This window comes from Triticum urartu, chromosome 1A, assembly GCF_056163025.1.
Source record: "Triticum urartu cultivar PI428250 chromosome 1A, HENAU_Tu73, whole genome shotgun sequence".
NCBI lineage: Eukaryota > Viridiplantae > Streptophyta > Magnoliopsida > Poales > Poaceae > Triticum > Triticum urartu.
Window position 1 is genome coordinate 559,574,060 of NC_141873.1, and position 12,540 is coordinate 559,586,599.

Sequence of the window (12,540 nt, forward strand, 5' to 3'; positions counted from 1 at the left end):
TCAAGACTAATTTCTGGCACCGTTGCTGGGGAGCATAGCTCTATTCTTTGAGTCACTTGGGATTTATATCTGCTGGACACTATGAAGAACTTGAAAGACGCTAAGATAACAATTTATCCCTTAACTACGAGGGGAGGTAAGGAACTGCCATCTAGCTCTGCACTTGATTCACCTTCTGTTATGAGTAAGCTTGCGACACCTAAACCTGCTTCTGCTATTCGTTCTGATATGTCGCATGTTATTGATGATGCTACTTCTGCTATGCATGATACTTATGATGAAACTACTTCTATGCTTGATACTACTGTGCCACTTGGTGAATTTCTTGACAAACAACTTGCTAGGGCTAGAGATATTGAAAATATGGAATCTGATTATAATGATGAAAGTGATGATGAAGAATCACTTGTTATTCCTGAGGGTTATGTTTTTGATCAAGAAGCTTCTTTAGCTATTTTAGCTTGCAAAGATAGATATGAACTCAAAATGTTATTAGCTAAATGGAATAAGCAATCTCCAAATGCTAGGATGAAACCTGACCTTGCTTTTGCTACTTCACCTATATGTGTTACTGATAAGGATTATGAATTCTCTATTGATCCTGATATAATTACTTTGGTTGAATCTGATCCTTTTCATGGCTATGAATCTGAAACTGTTGTGGCACATCTTACTAAATTAAATGATATAGCCACCCTGTTCACTAATAATGAGAGATCTCGCTACTTTTATATCCTCAAAATATTTCCGTTCTCATTAAAGGGTGATGCTAAGATATGGTTTAATTCTCTTGATCCTGGTTGTGTGCGTAGTCCCCAAGATATGATTTATTACTTCTCTACTAAATATTTCCCTGCTCATAAGAAACAAGCTGCTTTAAAGGAAATATACAACTTTGTGCAAATTAAAGAAGAGAGTCTCCCACAAGCTTGGGGGGGGGGGGCTTCTCAAGTTACTTAATGCTTTGCCTGATCATCCTCTTAAGAAAAATGAAATACTTGATATCTTTTATAATGGACTAACCGATGCTTCCAGAGATTACCTGGATAGTTGTGTTGTTTCTCTTTTCAGGGAAAGAACACCGGATGAAGCTGAAATCTTATTGAATAATATGTTGACAAATGAAAATAATTGGGCACCTCCTGAGCCAGCTCCTGCTCCAATTAATGAGCCTTTTCCTAAACCAACTCCGAAGAAGAGAGGTGTTCTATTTCTCAGTCCCGAAGATATGCAAGAGGCAAAGAAATCTATGAAAGAAAAAGGTATTAAAGCTAAAGATGTTAAGAATTTACCTCCTATTGAAGAAATACATGGTCTTAATTTACCGCCTATTGAAGAAACATATGATCTTAATCCTTTATTTATTGAAGAACCTCCTGATCCCGATAACCCGACACAGGTAGTAAAGGTAAATTCTCTCTATAGATTTGATGAAGGTGATATTCCTCACTACAAAATGGCTAGTCAGTGCTTGGATGAGTTTGATAACTTTATGTTTAAGCAAGAGGACTTCAATGCTTATTTTGGTAGACAATTAAAACAAGATGCTTATATGATTAAACACTTGGGTGATTATATGGCTAATATTAGAGGTGAACTTAAACTTGTTAGCAAACATGCTTCTATGGTTACCACTCAAGTGGAACAAGTACTTAAAGCTCAAAAAGAATTGCTTGATGAGATGAATAGTAAGAAAAATGATTATGCTGTTAGAGTGGCTACTAGAACTGGTAGAATGACTCAGGAACCTTTGTATCCTGAAGGCCACCCTAAGAGAATTGAGCAAGATTCTCAGATAAATAATATTGATGCACCTAGTTCTTCTAAAAAGAAGAAAAATAAAAATGATAGAACTGCGCAAACTTCTAGTGAACCTATTGCTGAACCACCTGATAATCCAAATGGTATCTCTATGTCTGATGCTGAAACACAATCTGGCAATGAACATGAACCTAATGAAAATGTTAATGATGATACTCATGAGGATGCTCAACCTAGTAATGATAATGATGCAGAAATTGAACATGCTGTTGATCTTGTTAACCCACAATCAAAGAATCAACGTTATGATAAGAGAGACTTTGTTGCTAGGAAACATGGTAAAGAAAGAGAACCTTGGGTTCAGAAACCCGTGCCTTTTCCTCCCAAACCATCCAAGAAAAAGGATGATGAGGATTTTGAACGCTTTGCTGAAATGATTAGACCTATCTATTTGCGTATGCGATTGACTGATATGCTCAAAATGAATCCTTATGCTAAGTACATGAAAGATATTGTTACAAATAAAAGAAAGATACCAGAAGCTGAAATTTCCACCATGCTTGCTAATTATACTTTTAAGGGTGGAATACCAAAGAAACTTGGAGATCCAGGAGTACCTACTATACCATGCTCCATTAAAAGAAACTATGTTAAAACTGCTTTATGTGATCTTGGAGCCGGTGTTAGTGTTATGCCTCTCTCTTTATATCGTAGACTTGACTTGAATAAGTTAACACCTACTGAAATATCTTTGCAAATGGCTGATAAATCAACTACTATACCTGTCGGCATTTGTGAGGATGTGCCTGTTGTGGTTGCAAACGTTACTATTTTAACGGACTTTGTTATTCTTGATATTCCCGAGGACGATAGTATGTCTATTATTCTTGGAAGACCTTTTCTTAATACTGCAGGGGCTGTTATTGATTGCAACAAAGGCAATGTCACTTTTCATGTTAATGGTAATGAGCATACGGTACACTTTCCGAGGATACAACCTCAAGTTCATAGTATCAATTCTATCGGAAAAATTCCATCGATTATATTTGGAGGTTTTGAATTTCCTCTTCCTACTGTCAAGAAGAAATATGATATACTTATTATTGGGGATGTGCATATCCCCGTTGAGGTAACCTAGTGTTAATCGGAATGAGTTTGTTAACAAGACTAGATCAACCTTGTTAGTGGATTCCTTTTGATGAGCATGAGATGGATGAAACTAGAAGCACAACCTTCTGTACCCTCTCTATACTTTTTGTTATTTAGTTGAAATAAAGTAAAAATAGTATTTTTCTGTCTGTTTTGCTGACTTATCCCTGCAATATAAAAATATCCCAAAAATAGAAGTCCTCAGAATGACATGCCAATTTAATATGATTTTTCGGGAATATTTGAGGATTTATGGTGCAAAAATTACCGCAGGGGGAGCTGCCACCTGGCCACGAGGGTGGAGGGCGCGCCCTACCCCCCTAGGCGTGCTCCCCTACCTCGTGGGCCCATGGTGGCCCTCCTCCTCTTATTCCTGCACCCATCCTCTTCTTCTTCCTCCCACAAACACGAAAAACCAACTCAAGCACGAGTTCCAGCCCTCTTTGCTGTAATTTTCGATCTCCTTGCTCAAAGCACCTCTCCCAAAACTGCTTGGGGAGATTGTTCCTTGGTATGTGACTCCTCCATTGGTCCAATTAGTTTTTGTTCTAGTGCTTTATTCATTGCAAATTTTTGCTGCTTAGGTGACCCTGTTCTTGAGCTTGCATGTCAAATTTATATGGTCAAAAGTAGTTCTAATGCTTGATATAGGCTCTAGATACTTGTAGGAGTGGTTGCTATCAATATTATTGAGTTTGGTTTACTTTTATTTTGAAGTTACTAAAAATTTCAGAAATTTTTCAGAGAAAAGCAATATGCTTAGGAAGATATTCCAAGGTGGTTCTTCTAAGAAGCAAGGACCCAGGCTTGCTATGCGTGATGCTGATGAGGAACCACCAAGAGACGCTCTAGTGCGGCCTTGCGAATGGCCGTCGAAAAACTTTATGGATTGTGCAGGAATTAAAGAAGAATTTAATGCATATTTGCGTAATGCCGGTCTTGAGGACTTTGAGGCAGACAAATGCCCCCGGTATCATGATCTCACAAGCTCCTTTGTGAGGAGGTTTGAGTATTCATCTTCGCGTAATTCTCCTTAAGTCATGTTTGATCTTTATGACAAATCTTATACCATGGACTTAGAGGATTTCACTTTTGCTTGCAAACTTCCACAATGGGGTAGTGTTAGGGATCCCCCTAAATCTGAATTTAGAAACTTTCTTGCTAGTATAACTGTAGGGGAATCTAGAGATATAACGCAAGCTACCATAGGGAGCATTCACTTTCCTGCTATACATTATTTTGCTCTCTTCATAGGTAGGTGTATAAATGCTAAGGATGAAGCATGTCACATGTGTGTCCCTGACCTTAGCATTCTCAAGAGTGCTGTGTCAGGAGACCAATCTTATCATATGGGAGCCATTGTAGCTCGTAGGTTGCATCATAATAGATATAATGGAGATTTCTTTGGAGGAATTTATGCAACCCGCTTAGCTAAATTTCTTGGGATAGACGTTCGTGAAGGAGACATGGAGTTGCCTCCTGCTTATTTAGATTTTGATTCTATGGTTTCTCACCAGTTTGTTGAGAGGACTGAGCCACCTCTCCAGTATCGATTAATCTTTGACAGATATTGTGTTGTCCGTATTACTCTCCCTGCTCCTGTTTTCTTTGATTATCAGGCAAGAGGAGGATATACTATTACCAGAGAGGAGGCAAATGAGAATGAGAGGAGAGAGGAGGCCGCTCGTCGCCACGCTGCAGCTCAGCAGGTGATAGCTGCTGCATCACAGTATGACCCCAACAACTATTATTATGGATATCAGCCAGGCCAGCCGTGGCCATAGACCAACTTAGGCCAAAAGCCTAAGCTTGGGGGAGTACGTATTTCCCACCGACATTACATTTATGTTCACACACACTCATTGCTAGATGTCGGTGCTCATACTCTTTCACTGTAATATCCATGCAAGTTTATTTTCTTTTTCCTGCTTTCTTCTTGTGTGTTTATTAAACCTTAAAAAAACCAAAAAAAAATTAGTAGTAGTTTACTTCTCTTGCTGTAGTAATAACTAAAAAGAAAATCCAAAAATATTTCCCGTTCTTCTTTTGCTTGTTGGGAGCTTTCCCGTGTAAATAGTTTTATTTCTTTTATTTTCTTTGGGGGTCAGTAGGAGAAGACCATGATTAAATTGTTGAAGTGGCTCTTATATGCTTTATTATTGATTTAACCAAGAGCCCATATTGCTTTGTCTGCTCCTGTTTATTGAATGCTCGCAGATTCCAGCTTAGTCCAATGCACGTGCACTCTTATTATTATTCGCATCGTTCGGTCGAGCAAGTGAAAGCCAATTATGATGATATATGATGGACTGACTAAGATGAGAAAAGCTGGTATGAACTCGACCTCTTTTGTTTTTGTAAATATGATGAGTTCATCGTTCTTGATTCAGCTTGTTATGAATAAACATGTTTGCAATGATAATTAGAGATCATAGTTGCTTGTGTCATGCTTGATTAGCTATGAGTTATAATGGTTTACCTTGCGTGCCAACATGCTATTGAGATGGTTATGATGTGGTATGATGGGGTGGTATCCTCCTTTGAATGATTTAAGTGACTTGACTTGGCACATGTTCACGCATGTAGTTGAAACAAATCAACATAGCCTTCACGATATTTATGTTCATGGTGGACTATATCCTACTCATGCTTGCATCCAAGGTTTATTAATTTTAATGCATGCACATGGCTGTTGTCGCTCTCTAGTTGGTTGCTTCCCAGTCTTTTGCTAGCCTTCACCTGTACTAAGCGGGAATACTGCTTGTGCATCCAATCCCTTAAACCCCAAAGTTATTCCTGATGAGTGCACTATACCTTCCTATATGCGGTATCTACCTGCCGTTTCAAGTAAATTTGTATGTGCCAAACTCTAAACCTTCAAATAATCATCCTGTTTTGTATGCTCGAAGAGCTCATGTATCAACTAGGGCAGTCTGTATCTTCCATGCTAGGCGGGTTATTCTCAAGAGGAGTGGACTCCGCTCTTCACTCATGAGAAAATGGCTGGTCACCGGGATGCCCAGTCCCATGCTTTATGCAAACTAAATCAAAATAATTGCAAAACAAAACTCCCCCTCGGACTGTTGTTAGTTGGAGGCACTCGTTGTTTCGAGCAAGCCATGGATTGATGTTTGTTGGTGGAGGGGGAGTATAAACTTTACCATTCTGTTTGGGAACCGCCTATAATGTGTGTAGCATGGAAGATATCGCCATCTCTTGGTTGTTATGTTGACAATGAAAGTATACCGCTCAAAATATTAATTATCTCTATTTCAAAACCGAGCTCTAGCACCTCTACAAATCTCTGCTTCCCTCTGCGAAGGGCATATCTATTTAGTTTTATGTTGAGTCATCACCCTCTTATTAAAAGCACTAGCTGGAGAGCCCAGCTGCCATTTGCATTCATCACTGTTAATTTATATTGGGTGTTACTATGATTGGATCTCTTTTACCATGAATTACAATGTCTAGTCAGTCCTTGATCTTTAAAGGTGCTCTGCATTTATGTTTTGCGGTCTCAGAAAGGGCTAGCGAGATACCATTTTGTTATATCATATTATGATTATTTTGAGAAAGTGTTGTCATCCGAGATTTATTATTATGGCTTGCTAGTTGATTATGCTATTGATATGGGTAATCATGAGACCTGAGAATTATTGCAAATGTGGTTAGTTATAATCTTTGCTGAAAACTTGAATGCTGGCTTGACATATTTACAACAACAAGAGCAAACAGAGTTTGTAAAAGTTTTTCTTTATTTCTTTCAGTTTGTCAACTGAATTGCTTGAGGACAAGCAAGGGTTTAAGCTTGGGGGAGTTGATACGTCTCCATTGTATCTACTTTTCCAAACACTTTTGCCCTTGTTTTGGACTATAACTTGTATGATTTGAATGGAACTAACCCGGACCGACGCTGTTTTCAGCAGAATTGCCATGATGTTGTTTTATGTGCAGAAAACAAAAGTTCTCGGAATGACCTGAAACTCCACGGAATATCTTACAATAAATAATAAAAAATCCTCGCCAAAGATGAAGACTAGGGGGCCCACACCCTGTCCACGAGGGTGGGGGGGCGCCCCCCCTATAGGGCGCCCCCTACCTCGTGGGCCCCCTGGAGACCTCCCGACTCCAACTCCAACTCTATATATTTGCTTTCGGGGAGAAAATAATAAGAGAGAAGAAATAATCCTGTTTTACGATACGGAGCCGCCGCCAAGCCCTAAAACCTCTCGGGAGGGCTGATCTGGAGTCCGTTCGGGGCTCCGGAGAGGGGGATTCGTCGTCGTCATCATCATCAACCATCCTCCATCACCAATTTCATGATGCTCACCGCTGTGCATGAGTAACTCCATCGTAGGCTTGCTGGACGGTGATGGGTTGGATGAGATTTATCATGTAATCGAGTTAGTTTTGTTAGGGTTTGATCCCTAGTATCCACTATGTTCTGAGATTGATGTTGCTATGACTTTGCTATGCTTAATGCTTGTCACTAGGGCCCGAGTGCCATGATTTCAGATCTGAACCTATTATGTTTTCATCAATATATGAGTGTTCTTGATCCTATCTTGCAAGTCTATAGTCACCTATTATGTGTTATGATCCGTTAACCCCGAAGTGACAATAACCGGGATACTTACCGGTGATGACTGTAGTTTGAGGAGTTCATGTATTCACTATGTGTTAATGCTTTGTTCCAGTTCTCTATTAAAAGGAGGCCTTAATATCCCTTAGTTTCCATTAGGACCCCGCTGCCACGGGAGGGTAGGACAAAAGATGTCATGCAAGTTCTTTTCCATAAGCACGTATGACTATATTCGGAATACATGCCTACATTACATTGATGAATTGGAGCTAGTTCTGTGTCACCCTATGTTATGACTGTTACATGATGAACCGCATCCGACATAATTATCCATCACTGATCCGATGCCTACGAGCTTTCCATATACTGGTTTACGCGTATTTACTTTCCCATTGCTATTGTTACAATCACTACAAAATACCAAAAACATTACTTTGCTTTCATTACTCTTTTGTTACCGTTACCACCACTATCATATTACTTTGCTACTAAACACTTTGCTATAGATACTAAGTTTCCAGGTGTGGTTGAATTGAAAACTCAGCTGCTAATACTTGAGACTATTCTTTGGCTCCCCTTGTGTCGAATCAATAAATTTGGGTTGAATACTCTACCCTCGAAAGCTGTTGCGATCCCCTATACTTGTGGGTTATCACCCACCTCCTCCATGGGGCTAACTACCCGGTGCCGCTTGACATGCGCGTGCCGGGACGGTGGAGGCTCATCGCTGGAGGCATCTCCGTCCACCCGCAGCCAATTGAGGCCAGTCCCTTCCACACTAAGATCAACTGTATTCGGGCCTCTCTGCCGGAGGAGGAGCGGGACCTCCCGGAGTACACCGCCAGCAACCACGCGCACTGGGCGGCATGCTTCCAACGTCACCACGAGGAGCAGCTCGCCTCCACCAACAACGCACTGGTGATAAGGGGGCGCAACAACAGCGACGGGTAAATTATTTTTAACTCCATCCCTCGATGAACCTGCAAGCTTACACAATCACAATGTTCATCCATATAGATTAAGTGCAAATCAGCATGTATTGTTCTATCTCCTGCATATGGATTGGCATGCAATCTTTCCAAAATACCAAGAGGGATTTCATAACAAATATTTTCAGAAGGTGGAGGCTCAACTCTTACCACTTGTGCTTGAGGCGAAGATACCCTGAACAAGCCTCTCAAAGGATTGTCTTCCATAGTGACTATCAAAGATAAAATTCAGCACGTTTTATAAACATTTCCTTACCAAATTCCACTTACCAAGAGCGCTTCAGTCCCCGGCAACAATGCCAAAAAGATCCTTGATGACCCATAAGTATAGAGGGTCAATCATAGTCTATTCGATAAGTAAGAGTGTGAAACCCAACGAGGAGCAGAAAGAATCAATAAACAATTTTTAGTAAGGTAGTCTCTGCTAGTGTTGTCAAGTAGTTATGGTAGATAGTTTGATAGCAAGATAATTCATAACAAGTAACAAGTAAAAAAACTGATAAGGTGCAGCAAGGTGCCCAATTCTTATTATTACTAACGACAAGCTAGAGGAACTTCTTATAGTGATTAAAGCATTCTCAAGTACACACGAGAGTTTCATGTACTTACTTTCACAATGATTCATCGACTCGTGTTCATTGCTTTGGTATGTTATTATGTGGGTGGACCGGTAATACGATGTTGTTCTTAATAGAACATACAACCTACTTATAATTATCCCTTCCATGCATGCATCCGCAAATACAAGAGAAGAATTAAGATAAATCTAACCATAGCAATAAACAAAAGGAGCCACGTCAGCCCCTTGTGAAACAACTCATAAACAGGGGTTTAGGTTTCCATCACTCCTGCAACCCATCATATACAAACTAATTCCACAATGCCTCCCCCTAGGCTCAAACATGGTGAAGTGTCATGTAGTCAACGTTCACACGACACCACTAGAGGAAGAAAAACATAGCACATAGATACGTCTCCATCGTATCTATAATTTTTGATTGCTCCATGCTATATTATCTTCTGTTTTGGACATTATTGGGCTTTATTATCCACTTCTATATTATTTTTGGGACTAACCTATTAACCGGAGGCCCAGCCCAGAATTGCTGTTTTTTGCCTATTTTAGGTTTTCGAAGAAAAGGAATATCAAACGGAGTCCAAACGGAATGAAACCTTCGGGAACGTGATTTTTGGAATGAACAAGATCTAGGAGACTTGGACCCTACGTCAAGCAACCAACAGGGAGGCCACGAGGTAGGGGGCGCGCCTACCCCCCCAAGCGCGCCCTCCACCCTCGTGGGCCCCCTGTTGCTCCACCGACGTACTTCTTCCTCCTATATATACCTACGTACCCCCAAACGATCAGAGACGGAGCCGAAACCCTAATTCCACCGCCGTAACTTCTTGTATCCACGAGATCCCATCTTAGGGCCTGTTCCGGAGCTCCGCCGGAGGGGGCATCGATCACGGAGGGCTTCTACATCAACACCATAGCCTCTCCGATGAAGTGTGAGTAGTTTACCTCAGACCTTCAGGTCCATAGTTATTAGCTAGATGGCTTCTTCTCTCTTTTTGGATCTCAATACAAAGTTCTCCCCCTCTCTTGTGGAGATCTATTCGATGTAATCTTCTTTTGCGGTGTGTTTGTTCAGACCGATGAATTGTGGGTTTATGATCAAGTTTATCTATGAACAATATTTGAATCTTCTCTGAATTCTTTTATGTATGATTGGTTATCTTTGCAAGTCTCTTGGAATTATCAGTTTGGTTTGGCCTACTAGATTGATCTTTCTTGCTGTCGGTGTCAAAATCGGCGGATCTCGGGTAGGGGGTCCCGAACTGTGCGTCTAGGCCGGATGGTAACAGGAGGCAGGGGACATGATGGTTTACCCAGGTTCGGGCCCTCTTGATGGAGGTAAAACCCTACGTCCTGCTTGATTGATATTGATGATGTGGGTAGTAAAACCCTAGAAGCTACCCTATGGTATGTGTCGTGGAATTGTCATGGCAGATGTCCTTAGTGTCAGGACTTAGTCGCGAGGCCAACGCATCTATGTGGTAGCTTGAGAGGGGTTGAGCGGGACGAGAGACGCGATGTTTTACCCAGGTTCAGCCCCTCACGATGGAGGTAAAAGCCTACATCATGCTTCATTCATATTGATGATGATGATCACGGTTACAAGAGTGCTCTATCTCGAGAGCTATTGTCTAAACCTAACTTGTCCAACTTGTGGAACTTGTCAATCTTGTCCCTCTTGGGGTGCCCTGCCCCTCCTTATATATGTTGAAGGGGCGGTTTACATGACTAGTCCTATTAGGATTAGGATTGCTCTATTACAAGTGGAGTCCTAGTCTTGCTTCCTTTGTAAGGGAATATTCCTTGTGCTTTCCTCATAAACCAGCCCACCATTAAACGTGAACCGGCCTTCTGGGCCTTGGTCCTCGTCATCCATCTGACCTTCCCGCCGGGTCACCAGTGAGCCATAATGACCAGGCGGGTTGCTTGTAAACCTCTAGGTCAGGGCGGGTTGCCAGTGAACCGCCAAGTGTGAGCCAGATCTCAAGTAAACTGCCATGTCCAGCCGGGTTATACTTCCGGCCGGTTTACGCCGCGGGGTATATTCCCGACATTAGCCCCCAGTTTAGTTTGGATTTATCCATGTTAAACTGATCTTGTAAAACAAACACAAGAACAAACTTGACAGATTATGCTCCGGGTTAAGAATTCTTGTAAACCAGCACCTGATCATCCTTAATTCCTTGTCATTTCCTTCTTCTAGAAAATCCAGGCCAATAAGCCAGCTTCATACTCAATTTGCTGTCATTGGTTTCTCAGAGAGAAATATTGTGAAGAATAATCCACTTGAGTCGGCTTCCAAAGCGCCGACTTAAGAAATATTTGTCTTGAAATACTCATCTGATATTCATCCGGTTTGAAGATGTAAAACTTATCGGTTTATAATTACAAAAATTGCCGGGTTAAAAAACAGACGATGCCGGGTCATAATTATTGTTGACACCGGGTCATGTAATTGATCTTCCTGATTTACTCAAAACTGATAATTTGAAGACATTCCTCCTTTATATGCATAATCCCTATAGCCCCCAAGTCTTGAGTAGAGCAAAGTGATGACTTAAGACTTGCTTCAATATAAATATTACCACTTTGAAGAAATCCATGTGTGTTCATCTCAATCACTAGTCAGAACTGAGTATTCCACATATGTAGCCCCCAAGTGCCGGGTTGTCATGCTTGCAGCAACCTGGGACTTGAATTTGCCTGATGCTCAAAAAACTTCAACCAGTGTAGCCCCCAAGGGCCGGGTCATTATGCAATAATGAGCAGGGACTTTATAAATATGATCATGTAAATTTGAACAGCAACGTGTAGCCCCCAAGGGCCGGCTCAGTAAGATAATATTGAGCTGGGACTTTATATATACTTCATTGAAAATAACATCATATGATGTAACTCCCATCATGGGGCTTGAACCCACATCCACAAGGTAAGGAGCTTTGTGCTTTACCAACTGAGGAGTGGACCCTTCAATATAATGGATAAAAACTTGTGTACCTTGAATTGTTGACAGGAGCAATTGATAGCCCCCAAGGGCCGGCTCATTATAATGTAATGAGTCGGGTCTTCCATAAGGCCAATAAAAATGACTTTGCATTAGCCCCCAAGTGTCATGGTGCATGCTTGCAGCGACATGAGATTTGCATATTTGACATAATCTCAACTTGAATAATGTAGCCCCCAAGTGCCGGGTCATAAGCCTGCAGCGACTCGGGACTATTCCTTCAATTATAGAATAAATCATATCCATTGATAATATAATAACCATTGCGCTAAATCGACTTTGAAAACCTTAATCATAATACTCGTTATTGATAACCATAATAAAATCCAGCCATGTTGGCTATTTGAAGATTTGAACAATATAATCCAATGATTTATGAGCGCCTGATTCCAATGGCGTAATCCAAATATATACTGACGACTTATAATCCCACGCCGGGCCGGTTTAATAAACACCGGATAATTTATCATCATACTGG